Source organism: Dermacentor andersoni, chromosome 2 (assembly GCF_023375885.2).
Source record: "Dermacentor andersoni chromosome 2, qqDerAnde1_hic_scaffold, whole genome shotgun sequence".
Lineage (NCBI taxonomy): Eukaryota > Metazoa > Arthropoda > Arachnida > Ixodida > Ixodidae > Dermacentor > Dermacentor andersoni.
The window spans coordinates 89,264,610-89,289,279 of record NC_092815.1 but is presented as its reverse complement, the minus strand read 5'-3'; the positions used below and the strand labels follow the sequence as shown (position 1 = coordinate 89,289,279).

At 45.1% G+C, this 24,670-nt stretch overlaps 1 protein-coding gene and 1 long non-coding RNA gene across 4 annotated transcripts in view; one reads left to right on the top strand and one right to left on the bottom strand.

The window, feature by feature from the left end:
• Nucleotides 1–24,670, top strand: part of LOC126541651 (uncharacterized) — a 209,401-nt gene that overhangs the window by 110,781 nt on the left and 73,950 nt on the right. The window lies entirely within an intron of this gene.
• Nucleotides 731–24,670, bottom strand: part of LOC129387615 (uncharacterized) — a 286,099-nt gene continuing 262,159 nt past the window's right edge. The window contains exon 3 of the long non-coding RNA XR_008614792.2: nt 731–861. This is a non-coding gene — a long non-coding RNA (uncharacterized lncRNA). The remainder of the gene's footprint in view (nt 862–24,670) is intronic.

Here is a 24,670-nt window from a genome sequence, read left to right as displayed (position 1 = left end):
TTCTTTATATTATTTCTCCCGTACAGTGAGTGTAACTGACAATGCAAAAAAGAAAGAAAAGAATACAAGGCAGCGAGTTAGTGCTGATGATGCGAGCCCACGCCCATCCCAATAGTGGTGGTGGATGACTGCTTTTTCTTGTGGCGAAGGATCCTTGCGGAAAAGAGTACACGTAAGGAGGCGAGTGACTGAAGCGATGCTAGGAAGGCAGTGTGTGCATCTTTTTTCTGGTTTACTTGTTTTCCTTTCACGATTCTTCTTTCTCGTCCTATTTCTTTTTTTTTGTTTCACAACAAACGCCCTGCGGCCTGTCGTTAGCACCCTTTGGTTGAAACCGGATGTCGTTTAAACGTTGCAGCCGCTGGCCCCTGCGCCGAGGAACAAGGCAATTCTGTTCCCCTGCTTAACAGTGTTGCGCCCAGTTCTGTGCACCAAGCTGCATGATATCGGTTTGTTCTCGGTTCTGTTTGTGGAGAGCAACACGAACCACGTTCGCGTATACCTCGGCACAGACGGCACGTACGCACTGCTGATTAGCTCACGAAATTATACTTTTGTCAATGCCCATGAAACTGCGGAGAATACTCATATTGCGGCACTGAGCTCAGACAGGACGCAAGTCAAGTGGTAAAAGGGGAGTTGCGACGACCTTCTATAAGGCCAGTAACTACGTCGAGGCAACAAGAGAATTTCAAACGATAAACGTTTTTTTTTTTGGGGGGGGGGGGGAGGGGGGGGGGGGGGGGGACGGCGTTACACTCCAGTTTGAGAGTTCCCGTATCCATGGGTGAAGGTGTTTTGGTCGCTTCATCCCGGCGCTTTTGTTCACTGCCCGTTACAGCCGCTCACACCAGAGTGTTCCTGCGCAAATATTTGCCTCGCATTTAGGACGATTGTGAACAGAGTAATCAGGTCTCTTTCGGAAGTCGAGCAACGTGAAAATGCACGAACACTTCTCAGTATACTGTTATAAAGTTGTAAGTCATGTTCAGACAATGGCTATTTCGACTACTTCCATCTCTGAAACAAGTCAGCCAACGAGAGAGAGAAAGCACAAATGAAAATTGGAGCGATATCCACGGGGAAAACGTCCGGTAAAACACGTCCTTTACACGGGGGAAATGGAAAGGCATTATTATTTGTTTTGAACACTTATATACAGTTAACATGAAAGGGAAAGCGAGGAGCAGGCTGACAACTGCCACCGGAAGGGGCACAACGCCTGCCTAGTCTTCAGAAAGGAGGGAACAGCAACACAGAAATGGAAGGTAGGAAGGAGTGGAGGAAAAAGGAAAGGAAGAGCAACAGGATAAATTTAAAGAATAAAGTAGAGCACACTACAGTTCACACACAGTACGGCCGGTCACTGAAGGCCACGCTACTACAGAATCTTGAATAGAATAGTTTCGACGCTACAAACGTGAACTTACGTTAGTTAACTCTAGAAAAGTAAGTAGAGCGCAATGAGCCTGATCACGTTTAGACGCACAACCGCTGGGATACAAACATTCGGCGAGTGTCATACACCGCAGGCCAAGGAGGTGATAGTTTCACAGGCGAGCAGGAATGATACAGTGTGAATATTGCCCCGACAGAAAATGGTGTACGGACGGTCACTACGGTAATAACATCGATGCACGCACTTGCGCTAAAGTGAAATTGCCATCGACAAAGAATTGCTTTAAACGCCTTCTCGCCTTGTACAGTGACAATAATGCACTAAAACTACGAAACCTTAAGGTGACTGTTACTTGACTTTAGGGGTTCCCAGCGCTTTACTACACGCCCGGGCGCGTCTTCTCGGGGTGTAGTACGCAAAACCACTTTCGCGTTAACTGTGGTAAGTGCGAGTGCCGCTACCCGCAAATCTAAAGCTGCTGGCAGGGAATGTGGTGACAAGGACTACTGTCACGGGGCAGCACATCGACGGGTGTAAGCGCGCGGTAAAAAGGTGCGACGTACCCTAAGCCAGTAAAGTAGAGGGAGCTGCATACAACTGCTAATACAGCGCATGGCCGCAACAACGGCCACTTTAACTGGCCGTCTTTCGTCGCTTCCTGTAATAACGCTGCGCCCTGAGGCTCAGAGTGTTGTCCTGACGCGAAGCGATCGCTAAAAGGCAAGAAGAGGAAAGGGGGGTAACGGCCTCAGCAGGTCAGGAAAGCACGAACTACGTCCAGCGTTTGCCCGCCTCAGTCTCCTTATAATATCTGACTGGTGGTTGCGTCTCTATTTTTCAGTTTTCAGTAACCGAGCACACGGCAAAGCTATAAACCTTTAATAGTACTCCCTAAAAAGGTAGAAGTTTGTTTATATTAGTTTTTATAAGTGAAATAATGCACGAATAATCATCTGACAAGCAGAAGAGCTGCCGCTATGGTTAGGACTATCGTTTGAAGTACAATGCAGGGTCTGCATAACCAAGTTGAAAACAAAATCTTCTTGCGGTTTGCGGGAACAGCATTTGTTTAGTTTTTTCAGAAAGAAACAGAAAAGAAACAAACAGTTATATTACATCGCGAAATTTTCTATTACAACGGAACTTAGATTTTTATAGGTCTCTCTCTCTCTCTCTCTCTCTCTCTTTCTTTCTTTATTTTTAATAGACAGAAAAGCAATCTTGCAGGCAATCAGGACATAGGTCGAACTCTTCCTCCAGAGTCATCAATGCACCTAACATAGGCAGCATAGAGCAAACAAACAAAGATATTTTCTAAATTATCAACACGTATGCGACGTTGAGGCCTTAGTTTAGGTGCTTAGGTGAGGCACTACAAGGCCACGAAGGCCCTACTGCATACTTACGCCAGTAAGGGCTTATAGACATTCATTGACTTTGCAACATCTGGGCTTCATTTGTTTGTTGATCCCTACTTATTTATTTATTTATTTTATTTTATTGCTTTTGTTTATGCTTTTTTCCCCTTGTGTCAAATCAAATGCCCTATCTCAAGTAGAAGATCCTGCATAAACCAAGGCTACCATCTTCAACTTCCAATAAACTCTTTCTCTCTATCTGGCCTTCTTCTTCTTCTTCTTTGTGTATGTTATTAGACATTGTGTATTCGAATTGTCTATGCTACCAACCGTGCTAATGTCGGCAGGAAGCCCCTTTGGCCCGTGTTCCGCTATGCGGCACAGACGAAAGTTAACTTAAGCAATGAAAGCCATTAGCAGTGCTAGACAACCCTGTAAAAAGTAGCGCAGTGTTAAACATTATCTCTTAGGTTCATTCGTGGGGCTTGCTCGGTCCAATCACGAATGTTACTAACGCCATTTGGTGTTAGCTTTGGCTGAAAAGTGCAAAAACAAATTCGTTCAACGAGAGATGTTGGTGCAACAGTATGCGCTTTAAGCTATTACATTTTAGAGAAAAAAAACCGTCATAACGTGTGGAATTACACCGGCAGTCTCCAAATAAACTTCACATTTAGGATGTGTGTTCCGCTTGCCAAATAGGTGAGCTAAAGTAATTGCTCTGGCTTGACATGAAAAGCTTATCAATAATGAATTGTAGTTGTTAAAGTCTCCTTTTCTTTCCCCAGACGTCCAAACTTTGTCGTGCCGAAGCGCGCATTTCTATCTACATAAGCTTTTCAAAAACTCGCTTCTGAATGTACGTAACGTAATCGTGTTCATTAGATATAGGGCCGATGATATCCAATTTGCATGCCAAAGAAGCCGACGTTACAATGAACTAAATTTTTACAAAGGAAATGCTACTCCCACTTTCACTTTTCACTTAATAAAAACGCATAAGTGACACAAAACGTGAAAAGAGACGAACCGTTAGAGTAGTACCTCTCGATGCTCGAATTCATTTGCCACGGATATGCCTCCACAAAAAGAAAGACTGTCTACTTAGACAAGATCTATGAGCGACTACATTCACATGGTGCACACCGATGAGTACAACCCAAATTCCCTTGCGAGGTGATTCAAGCGGCACGAACGCTTAAGCGCGAAGGCGCGTGCAATAAATTCCACCCACTTATCATCATTGCTTTGCGGGGGCAGGCGCCGTTCCTAAGAGGTTTAAGGCCGAGTCGACAAAATTCTGAACAATCGGATTAGCCTCAAGTTTCATCTCCGCACAAATTGTTTCCGTCTATCATCTGTACTCGATATACGTACATGTATTTTCTTCTTCCCATGCGCATATTTCTAACTCATTGAGAGTTCGGATCTCTGTAATAAGGAGAAAAGAACATAGACAAGAAAAAAATAGCTTTTGAAAGCCAAATATCTCTACCTTAGCTCTCCTTGCGTACATTTTCTGTTTTTTTTTTTCTTCTTCTTCGTATATGTGCACTCAATAGCGGCCATTTGCAGAATGTCACCGCGTTTTATTTTTAATAACACCAAGGTAGGCTTGTATTGAAATTAGGCAGGCATAGCTCTCATAGGGGCTGGCATGCAAATTAATATATATATATATATATATATATATATATATATATATATTATTTTCCTGTGTAAGATATAATGTTGTAGGCATGGAACTTCAACAGCATCGAAAATGAGATCATTGTTACTCTCATCTTCGTATCCCACAGCGAAAGAAGCAGTCCTAAGATACTACTTCATTGTTTTTTTTTGTTTTTGTTTTTTTAACTACACGATACATCGGTGTTCTCGAAAGTCGGACTCTCGAATGTTCCGGGAAAGCGAAAGTTACAGGGGTTGGACTTTGCCGCAGCAGAAGAACCGTGGGGGTCGTACGCGCCCCCATGGTAAAGGGCAACAAATGAATTACGGCTCCTGTTTACGCTCAAGCTGCTTCCCGAATTCACAGCAGCTATGGTAAGAGAGTACCCAACCTTGAGTATTTTCGCATCCCTGCGTCTTTCTATACTCACATGAATTCGGATAATTTGCCGTGACATTAATAAAAACCACGTACAGAATGCAGCTGAGTATCTGGTCAGAAATGAAAGTGGCAGTTTGAATTGCCTCTGAATGGTTTCGTAAAAAAAAAAAAACAAGTTTATCAAAATAACAAAACGCCATTTGCAACTTTCGTATTTTGCCACCTACTGCATTCTCACTGCTACGAATTGCATTCGAAACGATGTTATAAGCTTTAGGGCTAATGTTCAATTCAGCTGGATTTCTGCTTAGTATTTCACGAAACGGAAAAAGGAAAAACGGTGCACGCGCAGTGAAGCAGTTACATTGGAGTGCATTTTTCTTTTTTTTTTTTGCAAAATGCAGGAGGTTAGCGAAATAAATTTATTGGTTGCACCCGGAAAAATGTGGTGGCTCACCAAACTACAACAACGGCTAAGACGAAAGGAAAAAAACGGCAGCGACAAGGCGACGATTATTGCATGCTGGCGACAACGTCGAGCAGGACGATCACGATCATAACATCGAAGACAAGACAACGCCTCAGGCGTCGAAGGTCCTTTCCTGCGCGATGAGAAATAAAGGAGAGTTTTTATGTTTCTTTTTTCCATCATCTCTTTTTCTTCTGCGACACGCGAATGTAACCAAGATAAACACCCTGATGCTTTCGACAGACGCTTCTAATGCTGCATGGTTATCGCTGTAAAAAAAGATGGCCGAGCTGAATAGAAAGAAATGGAGTTCTGTGCACGGCAACAACGTACCGCATCTGCCGTCCTTAAGTTTACACATTAGAAGCTTGTACGATTTAAGTTAGCGGTGCAATAGTGAGACATATTACTTGGCGACTCCCGAGAGCATCGCCTCCTGGAGCACATTGCAAGGGTGCGCTTCGCCAGCTGCCGGATGCACGCAGGCAGACTAGGCGCTGCCGTCTCCCAGCGGCGATGCCTTCTGCGCGAAAGGTCGGGCTTTAATTGAGCCTGCGAACGAACTCGAGGTCCCACTCGTCGCTCCGAGCCGTTAGGGCTGATCACGCCGCCGGGAGCCGCTGCCCGTGCCACGTGGTCTCGCCTGGCGACTTTCCACCTCGCCTTCCACCTTTGATCTGCCGCGTTGCCCTCCCTCACTACCGCCGGCAGAAACGAACCTCTTCATTTGCCACGTGTCCCGCCCTCCCCTAACTCGACCATCTTCTCGGTCCAACAGAAAATGCCGAAACGCTCATCGACCCGCGGGCTCCCACAGATATACTTAGGCCTGATTACGGACGATAATGTGGCTGCACGCTTCTGCGGTATGCCATGTCGGCCGCTTGTCCGCGCGCAGTTGCGACAGACGGAACACGGCGATTTGGAATTCCCTTTCCGACTTCTTTGCTTTGGTGGTAATGAACCCTTCTCTCAGTTTCGTCCTCATCTAGCGACCTCCTTATCCTCCGACCCGTCGCCGATTCCTGATGCAAGAGAGGATAGATGGGAGGGAGAGAGAGAGAGGATGCGGGCGGGCGTGAATCTCTCGCACGGTTGACATTGAGGCGAAATGGGAGCGTCTCAAGGCGTTAGAATAATGGGGCGCGAGGGAGCCGGGTCCAGTGCCAACGTCGGCGAAACGTGTGGTGTGACGACCGAGTAAAATGAGGGCGACGGGGGTTGAAGGGAACGTTATTAGAGTGCGAGCAGAGTACTGCAGGTAATAGACCAAACGCGGAGACACGCCAGTCAAACTCATGCTGACAGGATGCCTTGCTGAAAAGGAGAGTGAAAGCTGCAAGAAGGTGCAATTCTTAGCGCCTAAAAAACGAGCAAGCTGATACGTGGTTGTGAAAAAAGAAAAGAAGAGGAAGAGAAAGGGGGGAGGGATGGCCTACTATGTGCTTTTATGACTACGTTTGATGAATAATCAAAGATGCATAGCTATGATATTCAGAATAATTAAAAAACACTAAATCTCGTATTAACTGTAAAAGAAATACAAAAACATAAAGCAAGCAAGAAGCCTTTTGTTTAAGCGCAGTAAAAAGTGAGGGGGAAAGTTCTCTTTCGTTCACCCTGTCTGGCTATACTTGTAAGTAGGTCGTAAAACTCTGCATGAGACCTTTGCTTGAGGGCTAATGAGGCAGCACATCATGGGAACTTCATTATTTGCTTTTCGCTCAATAAGCTATCCGTGAGTTTATTCAACGCAGTGATGAATAACGCGGTGCCTGTGAAGAATAGAGCAAATGACCGGCAAAACGGCCAACTAGTTAGACTCAGACTGCCGCAATGCGTACTAGATAAATCAATCACTCAAAAAACAGCATTCGTTCTCTTCACCAAACTAATAAGGGACTTTTCGTGGAGAAGTACTCTGTGTATACAGGTCATTTAGACTCAGCAAGAACTAATGCAGTTTTACAAATAGGTCTAACGCAGACCATCGCAAACTGCGTCAAATATCGATGGCTCGTTGAAACCAGCCAGTACTTATCTTTTCTTAATCTTCTGGTCATGGAAACAAGCAAGAACTTGAGTGTGTATCCTACGGAGAAAGCTATTGACGTAGTCTATTCGAAGTTGAAAGCGATTGCGCAACAATGTCTTTGCGCGTCGTGGTAAGCGTAACGTAAGGCTCAATGTTCTACAGTGGTGAAATTTGCATCAAATGCTTTGAACCGCCATGTCGTCGAAGGCTCATCTAGGCAGATTGACACGAACACACTTTAGATCTCTGAGGACACTGAGAGAAGATAGAGAAACGAAGAGGGAAAGGTAGGGAGGTTAACCAAGGGCGTACCCGGTTGGCTACCCTACACTTGAAAAGGGGGAAGGAGGAGGAATAGACAAGGAGAGAAAAGAAATATAACGCAGTCAGTCATTCACAGAGTCAGTCGCAGAGGAATCTCGACTGTCACAAGCGTTCGTGCAATCCAGTATCCTTCACAAAGTGCAGAAGGGTTCTTGTGGCCTTTTGCATGCAAGAATTCATAGGCCATGGTTCAAGGATCTTTTCTTCCGAGAGCGCTCTGTTATCTAACCGGTTGAGTTTAGGTTGTAGAGTAGGTCGTTGAGTGTCATAGGATGGGCAGTGACACAGAAAGTGCTATAGAGTCTCATCGCTCCCGCACAAATTGCACGCCGTACTGTTGACCATTCCTACCAGGAAGGAATAGGAATTTGTAAATGGGACGCCCAGCCACATGCGGCACAGTTAAGTTGTTTCGCGATGGGAAGGTCTAGGTTGCAGGCGAATTTGCAAGTTAAGCACACTGAGAATATCCAAGCTAGACATTGGGAATATGCAACCTAGACATTGGGGTCACACGCTAAAGTTCGAGTTTTTCTTGAGTAGCCTGTATATTTCCTGCTTGCCGTATAAGCGGAAGTTCAGGGGCCCCAGCCGCTAAAAAGAATTAGCGATCATAACATTTAGGTCGCTACGAAGGTGTCTTTCTTAATAACGAAATATATCCCACTTTCACTTGATCGTTCCTGAATGCACAGGTAGTTTCATCAATATTGATTAGGTTTGTTTAGAAACAGTCAAAGATATCTGACTTAACTGGTTAGCCTGTGAGCAATTCTTGAGGCGCTAACAATTTACATGTTAATCTATTTCAGAAAACGAAGTCAGATGAGCTAGGCTACTATTTTTTTAGCTCCCAGTGTTTGCACTTTCTCCCAATTAGGAAAACTTTCCTCTACTCACCTGGTCTTGAGCACGCAAGTTGCCGCGCTGAGCTCGTAAAATTTGCTGGGGAGCCGGTCCCCCGGCTCTCTATGGCTTTCTTTCTTTTATATATCGCAAGTCTCTGCCCGTACTGGCGTCTCGGACAGGCCGGCACTTTCACGGATGAAAAGTTGAGGGTCGAATTTACGACGCATCTTAAAGCAAACCGCGAGAGGCACGACCCGCGTTGGGGCCCAGATGAAATGGGCCGTGCGTAAGCGGCGGAGCTGCGAAGGAAGACTCTCACAACTTCTGTCTTTTTCTTCGTGCCTTTGTTTCTTTTCGAGGGGGCATTTCGCTTTTGTACTGTTTTACGCGCGAAGGCCACCCGTGGAGACCCGTGGCGCAAGAAACGAACCGTTGAACGGCAAGAAACACTGGGGAAAGGGTATTTTGCGCACTCGTAAGAAGCAAAAAATAAACGAAGCTCATGCTGCATGGAGCTTTAAGGAAATGCGGAGAAGGAAGGGTTGAGAAAGAGCTTACCCAGAAGCAGCTCTGCTTGGCTATCCTGCACAAGGGCAATGAAGGCAATGAAAGAGGCAGATGACAAACACGAAAGACTTCAGTCGCGGTCACCATTTAGGAGTAGCACACAGTGTTGCCAGTCGTCGATTGGGAAAACTATAGACTTCAAGAACTAGAGCAGAATAGTTCACAAGTCTTCTGCCTAAACTTCCTTTATGAAAACTATCCGACAGCCTTTTGTTCTAATTGTGGACAACCGCTCAGTCTGCGAAGCACGCTGCCCAAACTTGTCTCTCGATCGACACTAAGCGTGGAGAGGCAGAGAGAACCATGATGCAGCATCAAACATTTCCTTGTTACTTCTCATCGAGTTTAGAGTGGGATAGAAGCTTTGTTTATATATATTAAACAACCTAACATGCAGCATCATTTTTATTCTTACGTCGCTGAAGCAGAATTCCAGCATAACTCAAAAATCTGCTCTCAGTGGTTATTGTAGTGCAAAGTATCAATCCAATAATTGCATATAGTTTTAAGTACTATTGACGGCCAGTGATCAAAATAGTCAACAATAATGCGAGCTTGGTTAATTTATAAGAGCACGCAAAGCGGCAAATAAATAAAAGGGCTCCCGTATAACGTGGCCGCGAAGGGCGGTATTCCTTGATGCGGGAAAGTGACTGTCTCGCGCAAGGAAGGCACTAGAAACCAATCATAAACTTTCAGTACACGAAAACAGCACAGCGAAGACAAATGCGTACAGTCGACCAAAAAACGTTGCTGGGCACAGGATCTGCGGAACGGTTGAATTCCCGCGAGGCCTGGGCGCAGAAGCTCGAATTCGAAATTTCAATCTGTAGTAGTCTTCGTTACCTTAACAACGATTCGTTAAATTATAAGCGTCCTGCCTTAGCAGAGCAGAAATTCACATTTGCCATGGTACCCTTGACCCACGAACATTTGATCCCCCACTGTGGATACGGCGCTGTATCTTTGTGAACACTTGGTCGAGCAATCTCTAAACAGTGCATATACTAGATTGACTCAAGAAAACATGTGTGGGGCAATTCTGACAGACAACATACAATCAGCGAATGTTGTCGGACAAGAAAAATGTCATATTATGAAAATAATATTTCGTGAATTTGGCCGTTGAACCATTCCGCTGCCGAATTCTGCATCAGCATTCGATGTTGCATCAGCACCCAGTGGCCTCCGTATATAAATCATTGCCCCATATTTTACTAGATACCATCCGCTTGTGTACTGAACCGTTGCTTCTTTTTAAGTTATTGTTTTTACTTCTTTAGGATACAATGAACATCAACAACATATTCAACTTGTCCGAACCATGGTGTCATTCTAGGAGTGTCGACACTGAAGTGCGGAAATAAAAGAAAAAGAGCGAAGGGTTAGCGAAAAAAAGATGAACATGACTGCTGACTACCAACTCAATTTATTGGTCAAGAACACAAAATAAACATGCATACACAAGGTGAAACGTTATCAAACATTGTATCAGTGGCACTAGTGAAATCGGCAGGTCAGAAACCGGCAGCAGAAGTTATCCCATATTTGCGCAATATCTGATCAAGGGTAGTCTGATCAGACCGATGCAAAGTCGCACGCATTTTAGTATGATGAACGAATGCCTTAGCGGAACATTAAAAAAATGAAAAATAAAAAAGAAAGAGCTGTACTTGCGCAGTTAATCAAGAAAAGCAATTTGTGGATTGCTGCATAGGGGTTGTGTGTCGAATACCACTCAGGTGCGTCCGCAGTTAAATAGGCCAAGCAGGACGCTGTATAAACAAAAGGCCGGGGAAACACAAGTATGACTTAACGAAAGGAAGGACATCTAACCTAGTGGTACACTGCAACGGCTGCAGCTGGAAGCCCCAGTTCGAAGAGGGAAATGTGCTGGATCGCCATCACGATCGGGAAAAGCGGAAAATTTCTGGCGCCTATTATATTCATAAATGTGGTGACACGTACGCGAATAAACCATCACTGCTTTTACATGATAAGGAGTTAAGATAAGGAGCCTACACCAACCCTAGTCTTGTTTTGTCTTTAATCTATCGAAAATTCTTGCCCTGTAATGAATTTCTACAAACCTTTACTGCTGGTTTTTACCCACCAATGCGACTAGTCTCCCTGAAACGGCTTTTGATATCCTTTCACGTTTTGCATATTTGTGTGTGTTCTTGACCAATAAATCCGGTTGGTAGTCAGCGCTCGTTTTTGTCCTTCTTTCACAAACTTTCCGTTTTTTTTTTCTTTTATTTCTGTACTTTGGTGCTTCGCGCTGCAATAACTCGCCCGTATCGCTATTTTTGTTTTAACCAGAAATATTGACTTCTGTAGATTTGTTTTGTTGAAAACGAATGTTTCCGTCGTAATCTCTGAAACTAAACTTCCGCCTACGCTTGGAAACTTGCGCGTGGTTTCTTGGTAGTTTAGGTGACAGTGAATAATACCCAGTCGTGAGATCACATTATCTATTTTTTCTTTCAGTCATATAGTTCCTTAGTAAAATTAATGATCTACTTATCTCTTCGTCTCGAGAATGTTCATGGTATGACTAAAGATTTTAAAAGAAAAACTCCTTTCTCTGCCACTACTGACAAGCAGTTTCTAGCCTTAGGAGCTTGCGTTCTATTTCGAAATTGGTCTCAATATCGCCAAGAAATAGATAGAAAAGGTGGTGTTGCTTTCTTTCCCCCTGTGGTGTGATGTAAAACTTCGAAGTTAAAGTATGCGCCAATTTTGTAGCATAAGTAGTTTGACAGGACAAATTATATCCCAACGTGAAAATTAAAAAAAAATTGCTCATCCCAGCTTCCGAAGGTACAAAATAGCTGAAGACAAATAAACCGAATTTCACCTACAGTAGCATCATCCAATTGCCGCTATCTATATATATATATATATATATATATATATATATCATGTCTCTCTCCCTCACTCTCCTTGCAGACTTATTTTCGTTTTTGTAAGTATTAAGTGATTGGCATTTGTCTGCGCCGTGGAGGAAGACACAATATTGGCTCTGAGTCCGTGCGACATTTGGCAAAAGTAAATGTGAACGACTGCAGACAAAAGAGCACCGACTGCGCGCCCACAGAAGAGAAAAGCGAAATTCGTGGTCCCATAATCTTGCGCGCCTCGTTCCGAAACCTTCGGCTACCTTTTCGTTGGCCGCGATTCCTCTGCGCCCTTTTTGCTCTCTGTCCCGTGTGAGCCATTCCAGCTCCGCCGAACGAGGCCACTTATAAAACCTCCATTTTACGGCTTATTGAATCGCGAAAAAGAGCCCAACCAAATTTCGATCAGGCCTTACGACACCCAACTTTTATTCTTCTCTCTCTCTCTTTAGTTCTCTCTTTTTTTTTCTTTTTTTTCCATTTGTCGTGACGGCCAATTCTTCGGAGACCATGGACTCGATTTCAGGGAACAAACGACGCAATTCTTTTTTTAAATTCTTGCTGGTTTCATAAATGTTGCCTTTGTAGCAGGTAACGATTGCGCTATAGCCAGTGCCGCACTGACTGCCGCTGACTGTCGATAGTGGCACCAAGCAAGCGTGTTGCATCACACCAATATGGGGCATTGTTTCAGAGCAAACTGTCCATGTGATATAGATTTGGAACTAGGGAAGCAACAGATACAAAGGCATATATGGGAGTTTCCAATAAACATAGAGGACCGACACCCGGAGTGCAATCATTATTCGCTTATCTCTTGATGTAAAGTGTCATTTATCAAAAAGCGAAGGTGAACTGACTCTACTCAGTGGTACAGTTGGTGCCAACACACTTGGTGCCAACAAAGAATGTGCTGCATATTAGCCGCAATATTTCTGGTGCGTATTGCACCAGTACTATCCCTCCTCGTAGGAACTCTTTCGAACTAGTACCGGACGTGAACAACTGACCAGACTTTTGCGAGAACATTGAGTTCTTCGCTGAAGCATATTCACGCAGTGTTTGACATAATTGGATAATTGGTTTTCATATGCTTCTACGTGCTACATTTCATTTATACATTTCTGTCTCTTTCTCCCCATACATTACCTGTAGTCAACAGTTCTTAATTGTCTTGCTTACTCAAAAAACGGCTACGCCTTTGGGAGTTTCTTCAAAATTCTGCTTTAAACAAGGAAAATACATTTCTTTTTTTACCTTGATATGCAACAAATAAAATTTAACATCGTTTTTTTTTATTTTATGAAAGTAGTTCTCGTGTGAAAAATCTTGAAGCACGGCGCAGCACACAGGGAAACATCCCAGTCGATCCCAAGATTTCCTTTGAAAACAAACTGAGTTCTTCCGGCTGCGATGTCATGCCATTCTTCGGAATTCACAAGTGTTGTGACTGACTTTTCCGGCTGCGATGTCGTCTTCCCTGTCGCTATACTTTAGCTGACAGAGTCACTATCGAGCTCCAACGCGCAGTCATTGTGGGAGTCCGCACTCTTCTCTACCAACACTGCAATTTCGCCGTCTGTCAAAGTGTTCCACCTCATCGCAGAATCTGTTTGCAAGTTTGGCACAGCTCGCGCAATACCAAGTGCTCCTGCGCCCAACACGTCTGTAGAAGCGCTCCACACCACGTGCTCCTCACTTTACTGTCTGCAAAAGCAATGTGGAACCATTTGACAAACAAACATTTCGTCACCACTCACTATATTTTCCAGGACATGGCAGAACATGCTCTGCTTAATGCATGATACGTTCCTCTCGAATCACATCGTTCTGCGTGGCGATGGACGCGAGCCTGTCTGCAGAAGCGTTCTCCACTTCACAGTCAACTCCTAGGCAACGGCAATGCGGACAAAGCATCGCCACAAATGAATGCTTTCTTCTTTTTCTTCCTAAGCCAACTAAATCTAAGTGGAACAATATAGAAAACAAGCATGACCCCATTGTGACACCATACTCTCCTTGGACTAAACAAATGGTTTCTTTGAATCGCGCTTTCCAACACGGCGAAACTGCAGTGGGACTGTAGACGCACTCCCCAGTTAAAAGGTTGTAACATATAACTGAATCTGCAAGGAAGCTACGTCGCTAGACAAAGGAATAAGCGGTTTCCCAGCAATTCGAATATATGTATTACAATAACGTATTTCTGACGACGTCTACTGTATCTAACGTGAAGCTTCACAAATACAAATAATAGGACACAATGAAAATGACACACACAAACGCGCGCGCGCGCGCGCCCGCGCGCAAGCTGTTTTTCATTTTAGAACTACGCATGTACCAACTAGACTAACAGCAAGCTCTCCAACAGTGTGCATAATTATTCCCCTTAAGGCGATTCACCTGTGAACGCATATTGCATCTTATTGAATTATTTCTCATTGCGCCAACCTAGTCAGACGAGATATCGGGCGCACTATTGTATATATACCAGGCCCACGATAGGCTAATTATAGTGCCACGACCAGCAACGATTGTTGAGTATACGATGACAGACACCACGGAACGCAAATACACACAAAACTTAACCCTGTGCCATGCATGAAACAATTGAGACAGCCTCATGTTAATACAACATCAGCAAAGTACACATTCTGCATGCTTTTCCCTTTCCTTCCTTCCATATATGTACTGATTTACTGAGTGTAACGGAAGAGCTAAAGCGAGTCGGTAAAGCTCGATCACCGTGACAAGATACACGAGCTTCGGAATAACTCAGCTTTCAGTGTTCACATACGCATAATACAATGACACAGCTCTGACGCTTTCAGTGTCGGCACAAGATGTATCGCCTTCACCGATACCACTTGTGCCAGACTCAATTTCCTTTCTCCTATCCCAAAAAAACTCCTTCTGACGCGACACACGTGCTATTATTCCCTCGTGTGCCCGCTGCCTCCCTCGCAGCCTCACAAGGGTGGATGAAGTTTCCTTGAGGAAGCTCGGTGGAACTGAGGTTAGCCTTCATTCTTGTTGACACCTGGAAGTCGAAGGGCTTCATCAAGGATGACGCCACCCGCCCAAACTGTACGACCCTGACACTAAACACCGATGATTACTGCCTGCTGTGGACTTGCCCAGGCAGCCGACATATCCGGGAGCCGACATATCCGACATATCAGACGGTCTGGTCTCCGCAGTGACCGGCATGCTGCCTGCATCAAGTGGAGTCAAGATGGCTGTAATTACAGAGCTTTGCTGTGCTTCGTACACGATGCGGTATCACATTAAATTTTTTTTGTCGTCTTTCTTTTCTTTTTTTTTGTGTGTTTCGTAAGCCAGCCCAAGCCCCCCCCCCCCCGAAAAAAAGAAAAACATGTACCCTGAAATGCCAAATGGTTCCCGTATACGCTAGGCTGACCTTGATACGCCAAAAATTTATTTAAGCATCAGATGCGAGTACTCTCCCCAGTTGTACATGGTTCAGCAAATCAATTTTAGTAATTATTTAGTAATCAAATAATTTCTTTTACATCAATAACATCTCACAAGGGAGGCTAACAGTACGTTCTAACCCAGTTCCTGAACTCATTCAGCGCGGAACACTTGGCTTCTTTCTATTTCCTTCTGCCTTTCTTTCTTGGGCTACATCGCCAATACGCGTGGAACAAGACCGCTCGGCGAGAGGCTTCCGTTGATCCGCCCGTCTTCTCTCTGCAGTATTCATTCCTGGCGCGCCCAATGAAGACTCATGGGGCGCGCGGCGATCTCTTCTTCCCTCGCGGTTCCCCTCGCACACGGAGCATTGTGGATCCTGCGTCTCGGCGCAACAAAAGGGGCGAGGGCAAGCGGAGGATCCTCGGCCAGGAGGCGATCGGCAGGATCCGCGCCGCGAACACGCCGGCTCGCTGACCGATTCTTCCGGCTCCCCGCTTGTATACGAGCGACAACGTGGTGGAACGGCTCCCACGGCTGTTGCTGCTGCGTGTGCCGCTGCTGTCTCGCGGGCCGTCACTCGCTCACCGCGCGCGATTGAGATTAACAGCGACGGTGATGTGCACGGGATATGCTAGAGGATCTGTTCTGTAGTGGCGCCTATAGGTCTGTGTGTCTGCGATATGAAGACAAAAAAAAAAACTAACTTCTGCTAACTTCTGTGTACACCCACTTTTGCGATCATTACACTTCCTCCCATATCTAACTCCGTACTCGAGAGTCATCGTTCCTTCGAATGAAGAAGTAGAGAGAGGACTATATTTAAATAAACCTGGAGACGTTTGCATGGCGAATCGGCTAACGTGCTACTCCGGACGGAGGCGATGAAGTAAGAACTGACGAACACGCAACACAAATATAATGATCGAAGCACATGACCAAGCTAAGATGGAATGGCGACATAAGATGAAAAGAGATAGAGGGAAGAGAGGGAAAGACAAGGAGGCTAACCAGTGTATAGAACGACTGGCTACCTTGTGCGGTGGCAAGCGGGCGATGCAGGGGAGACGAAGAAGGCAAGACAGTCTGTGATGGCAGACAGACCACAATATGAATAAGTACATGATGACTACGTTACCTTAAAATATCGAAGGCGTACTGCTTCCGTAGATATCCACAAGAAAAATCAACTGCCCGCCCCCATCCAAAACTAATCAGTGCCACGCTGAAATGCTATAAGCGCTAAGAAGGCACCTTTAAGCCTTATCTCACAAATCATGTCTCACAAATCAAGAACTTTCGCTGTACGAGCATTCTATCCAAAAACACTACTTGTGTTCGCAAAATAGCATCTTCGCGGCCGAGAATTCAAAATAGCATCATCTAGGCAACCGTATTCGTCGCGTGCTGCGAGAACTACAAAAGCATTTTCGAAATCAGGAAACAGGCGAATGGGAACAAGAAACGACACAATCTCGACCAGTATAGAAAAAGCATTTCTCATTCCGCCAAACACGTTGGAAAATAATGGCTTCCTTTTATTTATTTATTTTTTGCTGCTCTTTTGTTTGTTCGGACAGTTGACAGCTTATCTTGCGCTAAGAGCCTATATCGGTCGTCGATCGAGCAGATATATATAAACTATTGGCTCCGGCTATTTTCACTGGACCGCGCGAACTCCTTTGCCTTTTATCTGGGCTTCTTGTTTCCGAAGAACGGAACGCACGGCGCCGTGACAAGCGATTTCTTCTGTCTCGACAGACGTGTGCAGCCAGTGGCCAGAGCACGCGAGCCGAACAGAACAAGCTCTCCCTCCCTCCATCCACGCGAGATGGACAGCCAGCACTGCCGAGGAGGTCAGAGATGGATCGGCTCGATTCCTGGCTCCGACACTGTCTCACCCTGCCATCTTCGCTGACCGACTCGCACTGCGTCCTCCTCTCCAACGATTCCCACTGCTTCTCCATGGCACTGCTGCAGATACGGCTTTTGCCTCCGTTTTCCCTCTACTTCGATGGCTTCGTCTTTTTTTGCCCTGTCTTCTTCTTCACCCTTTTCTCGTGTGGCGCGTCCCGCTGTCCATGTGTCCACAGCGGCAACCATCAGTGTAACGCGAGATCGCCCTACATTGCAACGCATACAGCCATCGGCCCCCTGTGGGCGCACATTCGACAAGTTGCCGAGCTACCTTTTCACCATATTGCCTGCTTGCCGGCAGAAGGGCCCTATACAACATTCAACCGTATAATTCCTGCCATCTATGCGTAATACCCGTGCCTGTATCACGATGACTGCGTTGACGTGAAACGTGCCTCAACATTCTTTACATCGCAAAGAAAGCTGCAACGTCGGTAGCTGCCGTCAAGTAATAATGTCGCCTGTAGGCGACATTATTACTCTTATGCTAAAGGCAACGGCCGGCTACACATATACATCGACGGCTCCGCCAAGTTTTTATTTCAGCAACTTCGGTGGGTGTGCCAGCAAAATATGTCGAAATAAACTTAAAACAACTCATGTAATATGAACGACGATTACTGAACTCGCACCCCTGCGTGCGTCTCTTTCATTCAATATCGAGGGGACACCGACAACCATGGCCCATCTTCTACAACTCGAATGCAGCTCTTCAGAGTTTACTCTCAGCACCACGTCATGGATCACGCGAGCAACGTGCTGCTAACATCAGACATGTCCATCATCACAGTCCTAACGAATGACATTATATGATGATGATCGGTGTTTATTGCCGCAAGGGCAATTACATTAAATATTACTTCAACGGCTGCTAAGTGAACGGGGAACATGAGGAGACGATGTAGCGGATCCATCCACTTGGTCTGCCCACGACGGCGCCAGCTGTGTTGCTATTCTGGCTCCGGGCTTGTTGCACTTACACGTGGTTTGACACTGGACCAGTGGAATTAGATTAACCTTACGAGCGTGCACCTTCATTCTTTGGAATTGACTTTACAGCTCTATCTCCAGTCCGGCTTACCACGACATGACAGGGCACCTGTGACCCATCTATGGCTTGGAGTATCGTTTACAAATACACTCTCGTTTTCGAATCTAAATGGTGAACATTCGGTGACCTTCGAGGGTCAGTGAAACAACCCAGCAACGCTTTTGTGTTTGGCCCGGCATTAAACGCAAATAAGAGCGCTCACATCCACGTTAGTTGAGCTGGACAGTCGTCCACGCTACGAAATCAAGGTTTTCCGATATAGGCCTCGAATGACATCAGCGCAAGTGGCTTTATAGGCGCTAATGCTTCATTTGAAAAAGGCTGTATTGTGACGGTGCCTGGATTAGAGATTGCACTGTATGACACTGTAGGTCTCGGCGTGTGTCATTGTTTGTGCTGTCTGAATGTGTGACACTGCAACATACCATGTGGCAACGCTCACACAGATATGCACTGACAGTTTCTTCTTTCCTACTTTTATTCTTTTCCAACATTTCTTCCTACCTTCTTTCTCGTTCCCCAGTACAGTGTATCTAAGCGGAGATATCCTCTGATTCACCGCTCTACTTTCGTTTACTTTTCTTTTTCTCTCTCTCTGCTGCCCTAGTGTTAACGTTGCACTCAAAAGAAGAAAACAGCCCCGAACGCGAAACTGGAACAGGAATATTGCGCGAACAAATTCCGCCACGCACTTAATTGTTCGATATTAGTTATCTGTGCTCTAAGTTTTGTACTACACAGTCTTTTCGAGCCTTCAAACAAAAATGCCTAAAAATAAAAGGAAAATGACGTCAAAAACGAATGAAAGCATCGCTACCCAGTGATATGTCCTTGCGTGCAAACACTTCAAAACTTCAAGTCAAATCTTTCGAAGATAAGTCCTTTGAATGTGGCCGTCAAAACAAAAAACGCTTTTCTAAGGCGTATAATTGTTCTTTGTTTGTTTATGTTCTTGTTTTCTGTGCAGAAAGCATTTAAAAGTAAGCTTTTACTGCTCATGGGTATGTCCGACCTGATCAAGGCATCAACAATTCAAATTACGACGCGATGAAGGGCTTCATTCATTTCAGTTTTTCTTTCTTTCCTTTTTCTTTCTTGCTGTCCGGTAGTGTGAACGTTACTTTCTAGAGCTCTAACAATGAAGGCATAGTATCCGTTTTTTCATTTCTGTTTGTTTGTTTGAGACTTAGTATTAATTTTCTTTACCTACGTTTGGAATTATATGTATGACCAGGGGCCATTTATACCAGGCGTTGTATATATATATGTGGGTAAATTAAGCTTAAAAATTCGGCAGAGACGCTTAAGACTGCTTACGTCTGGGAATGAGAAACCCTTTGCGGACCTGGGAACGTCGTGAATGCGCTCGTTGCATGCATGAACGCGCTCGTGAGCACACTCATTGACACATGCACTAGGCACGCCTTCAGTCAGTCAGAACCGTGGAGCCATCCTGGCGTCGGGAAAGAGTGCTCGTATCGCACCCCGGAGGCCTGGCTTCGACTCCAACCGAGACCGAAATGTACCAAATTTTTTGTTCAATGCCTTTAATTTGCTTTGTTTACAGGAGTGTCCCTGAGCAATTTGAGGTCAGTCTGAGAATTATTTCACGTGTTTTAGAGCGCAGCACGTCTGTTTGCAACACCTCCAGACGGCTCCAGACGGCTGGAGGGCCTCCCGAACGGTCCTAATCTACAAGAAGAGAGACGAGACCGACCCCCGCACCTGGCGACCTATCGCGCTTGTCAACACGGCCCCCGTTCCTGCGGCGAGCGTCGGCGTCGGTGTAACCGAACGAACGTGCACAGCGAAGTATGGAAGAGCGAAGACGGAGCGCACCGGCAGATAAAAAACACCGATAGCGAAGATAGCGCGAGGAGGAAAGCGGAGAAAGAGGGTGCAGTGGGAAAATGAGGCGAAAGCGAAGGAGGAGGGTATGGCTAAAGCGTGAGAAGAAAAGTGTAGTACCGCGCAAGACACGGGCTCTGCGGCGATGATGTCTACGAGATGGCGCCACAGTAGCGCGCGTCATCTGGGAGGTCTCTGCGGTGGCGGCGGTGGCCGTGCATCACTCCCGCACGTCACTCACGCGCTGCGTCTCGCGATCTCCCGATTAGCGAGGCAGTCGCTACACACTTCTATCCGTTTGTAGTGTGTCGCACGAGATAGATCGTCCGCGCCAGCCAGTATATCGCGAAATTAAAACACGTGTAGAACTGCGCTCAAATTCCGCATTAGGGAATGTCGTAATCGTTGGTGAATATTTTTACTCCTCGTGCCATCGAGCATTTTTGGTACCACCTTTCGGTCACGCCGACGACGACGGATTTTTCGCGTAATGGGACACATAATGCTTTCGTAACAAATGCTTGACGCAAGTGGCATTGTAACTGCCGTGCATTGTGGGCTGTCGATTGAGAAAAAGAATGACACTTCGTGCGATACTCTTTACCGTTGCCACTGTGTGGCAACTGACTGTCATTTACACAAAGCTTTTCACCCTAGAATCGTTTCGTCCTGTGAGCCTAACGAGCTGTTTAAGCAAGGTTATGGAGAAAATGATTGACACTAGGCTGCAATTGTGGTGTGAGCAAACAGAAGCACTTCCCGATAACATGACAGGATTTCGAAGGCGGCGATGCACCATGGATGCAATTTTGGATATTGTTACTTATGTTGGGCACGAACGAGCTAGGGGACATATCACAATAGTTTTCTTAGTCATTAAACGAGCCTTCGAAACAGTCAGCCATGCTCATATATTGCGTGGCCTGCTAAAACTAGAAGTCTCTGAAAGGGCGCTACGGTGGATATCCAACTTCTTCAATTGCAGATGAATATTTATTCAAACAAGCGAATGGAAATGTTCTTATAATTTTATTCAAGGAGTCCCACAAGGCAGTGCCTTAAACCCGTTTCTCTTTAATTGTGTCATGGCAGATTTACCACGCAGATTTCCATTTGCACTACATTACTCTATAAATGCAGATGATGGTATTTGGACCTCTGGTTTAAGTACCAGCCTTGTTCAATCAACTTTGCGGGAAGGCCTATACATTGTGGACACATTCTTAAATGAAAGAGAAATGGAACTGTCTTACAGTAAGACGGCGGTGTTGCCTTTTACCAGATGATATCTATAGGATTTTCAGCTGTGCTGTGAGGTACAACCTTTAGACCTAGTGAAACGACACAACTTTCTGGGAGTTATGCTAGACAGGCAACTTTCTTTGAATTCTCACATTAAAGTCCTCAAAGAACAAATAAACTCAGTAATATATGGTCATCACCGCGTAACAGGCACGACATGGGGAGGGTTGGTTTCATCCTCATAAAAGTACACAATGCACTTATAAAGCAATAAATAGCACGCTCTTCACCTGAAATCTCCCGTTCACCTGAAAAGAGACTCCGACGATTAATAGCTAGGACCCTAGAGCCATCATCATTATCATCAGCTTATTTTATGTCCACTGCAGGACGAAGGTCTATCCCCGCGATCTCCAATTACTCCTATCCTGCGCCAACCGATTCCAAATAGCACCCGCGAATTTCCTAGTTTCATCGCACCACCTAGTCTTCTGTCGTCCTCTACTGCGCTTCCCTTCTCTCGGTACCCATTCTGTAACCCTAATGGTCCGACGGTTATCTAACCTGCGCATTACATGACCTGCCTAGCGCCAATTTTTTTTCTCTTCATGTCAATTACAATATCGGCTATACCCGTTGGCTCTCTGATCCAAACCGCTCTCTCTCTCTCTCTGTCTCTTAACGTCATGCCTAGCAATCTTCGTTCCATCGCTCTTTGTGCGGTCCTTAACTTGTTCTCAAGCATCTTTGTCAGTCTCCAAGTCTCTGCCCCATATATCAGCACCGGTAAAATGCACTGATTATATACCTTCCTATTCAATGATAATGGTAAGCTTCGAGTCAGGAGCTGACAATGCTTGCCGTATGCGATCCAACCCATTTTTATTCTTCTATGAATTTCCTTCTCATGATCAGGGTTCCCTGTGTATAATTGACCTAGATAAACATATTCCTTCACAGACTCTAGAGGCTGACTGGCGATCCTGAACTCTTGTTCCCTTGCCCGATTATTCACCATTATCTTTGTCTTCTGCATATTAATCTTTAACCCCACTCTTGCACTCTCTCTGTTAAGGTCTTCAGTCGCTTGTAACTCGTTTTCAGTGTTGCGGCATAGAACAATGTCATCGGAAAACCGAAGGTTTCTGAGGTATTCGCCGTCGATCCTTACTCCTAAGCCTTCCCAGTTTAACAGCTTCAATATTTCTTCCAAGCACGCAGTGAATAGCATTGGAGAGATTGTGTCTCCTTGTTTGACCCCTTGTCTTAGGCATTCTTAGGCATTCGTCCAACATCCTCAAGTCCCTTAGTATTTGCAGAGGCACGTCATCCTCCATTTACTTTTTCTGAGCACGGTTGAAACCTGTCGACACTACTTTCGCGTTTCAGTGTAGCACAAAAAGCATCCACTAACAAGTGTACTAATTGAGAGAGACCGGGCAAACACCAATTCGGTGATTCAGGTGCGCAAATACTGACTGCCAAATCACGAATTTTGGTTCTCGGATATCTCCTACCCTCCATGGCGAGTCGTCACTCCAAAAATTGAACTTTCGGTTGGAGGCATTATTCGCAAACAAGATATGTTTATGCTAGCAGCATAACAACTGGTGTTATACACGATATACTTTCGGTACCCTGGCTATGTACAAGCGTATACAGATGGTTCTTGCCAAACAAATTATTCTACGGCTGCCTTTGTCATTCCAGAATGGAACCAAATGCAGACGTTTAAACTATCTTACATGAAGTCATCAACAACAGCAGAGCTTTTTGCAATATTTTCTTTATTACGATACATAAATTCAATGCAAGAAGGAGAACAATAGGTCATCCTTTGTGACTCGCATGAAGCTTTGTCTTCACTTCATGGTGACATCAGCAATTCGCAAAACGTGGCGTCAGTTTACGAGACACTAAAGGAAGTCAAAAAAGCAAGTGAAGAAAATCGCACGATAATGTTTCGATGGATACCTGGCCACTGCAATATCCTTGGAAACCTTGCAGCAGACAACGTGGCCGGACAAGCGCGTGTTCATAACGCCTCATCTCCCTCTAATGCAAGGCGAATTGCAGCACATAATAAGACAGGTCTCAGCCCGTAGTTGCAAAGCGACATGATTTGACCAGAGCTCGAAATCTCCGGATTTATTTCACATTGACCCATCGTTTCAATTTCAAATGCCGTCCACATAGATACAACCAGAACTTTTGAAACGCTCATTCACCGTCTGCGGCTCGGTACCGAGTACATAAAACATTTCTTTCACAAAATTTCGAAAGCTGATAGTCTGGAATGCAGTTGTGGCCACGCGCATGAGGGTCTACAGCATCTTCTGGTAGAATGTCCGCGAGGCGACACACACTGACAACACTTAGCACCTTATTTAGTGGTATTAGTTCGTAGGCCCTTCAGCCTCAGGAAGATCTTAGGTCCTTGGTGAACATACTCATTGCAAAGACGTGCGTTACTGGCCCTTGAAAGATTTTTAGAAGCGATCAATGTTCTCGGAAAGTACTGAATAGCGTGTTTAAATGCGATAGCGCATTCTATGTTTTTTCTTTTACCCGACTTTGGCCATTCCAACGCCTGGTTTTTTGTAACTTCATAAGAATTTAATCCGTGATTTCTCATGTGCCCTTATTTTAGTCTAGCTAAGTGACCGGAGTTTGTGTTTACTTTAGGGCACATATGTGACTGGACTTTGTGTTGCTGTGTTACCGAGTTGACTTTCAGTTTTAATGTGTCATTAGTGTACTGATGTGACTGGACGTTCTGTTTTTATGATTAGGAGTTAACTTTCAGGTATAGTGTGACATTAGCGTACTTATGCGACTGTAGTTTGTGTTGTTATGATTTTCATTATGTTTGATTACGATTGATTCTTTTATTTTAAATCCATATGTCAAAAAGAGTAGCCGCTGCCAATTAAAGGCGACAACATCTCCTAAATAGCATATAATAAAAAAAAAGCTTTTCACCCGTCGAAGAATATACCGGCGGTTAATATTTCTTTGTGCAAGCTGCCCAGCTCTTATCCGGGCACCAGAGCGTAGCAGTTCCGCATTGCGCCCCTTGTACGTTCAGCGCTTCGCTCGTATATACACGGGTCAGCATACCACGTGTAATTGCGGCAAAGTACAGGACAGTTTCGCACTAATTCGTGAAACTATAGCGACGGGAATACGTCTCACGCGCGTGCGACACATTTGCCCTGCCAAA